Raw genomic sequence first — 419 nt, 5'->3', positions numbered from 1 at the left:
CACACACACACACACACACACACACACACACACACATACACACGCGCGCGCGCGCGCGTGCTGCCGCTGTCAAAAAGCGGGCTTCACTCTGGCGTGGGATACTTTCAGTTTTACGTAAAATGTACAGCAACAGCACCCCCTGCGATTGGAAAGTTTATTCAGAAACGTGTCTGCAAAGTCCCCCGGCGTCTCCCGCCTCCCAGCCTCCCCGCCTGCCTGCGCCACCCTGTAGCCTCAGCCGCCGCCGCCGCCGCCGCCGAGACCGCGCAGCGATTCCAAATCGGGAAGGGCGGGGAGGAGGGGGGGAGAGGCAAATGGACTCAAGTCTAAAGGAGGCGCGGAGGGTGCAGGGTGGAGGCGGGTCGCTGCGGTCCGCGAGACTCTGAGCTGCAGGTGGACGTGTGTGAGTGTGTGTCTGC

This window comes from Ursus maritimus, unplaced genomic scaffold (assembly GCF_017311325.1).
Source record: "Ursus maritimus isolate PB19 unplaced genomic scaffold, ASM1731132v1 scaffold_6, whole genome shotgun sequence".
Lineage (NCBI taxonomy): Eukaryota > Metazoa > Chordata > Mammalia > Carnivora > Ursidae > Ursus > Ursus maritimus.
The sequence above is the reverse complement of the archived record's forward strand: the minus strand, read 5'-3'. Positions refer to the sequence as shown.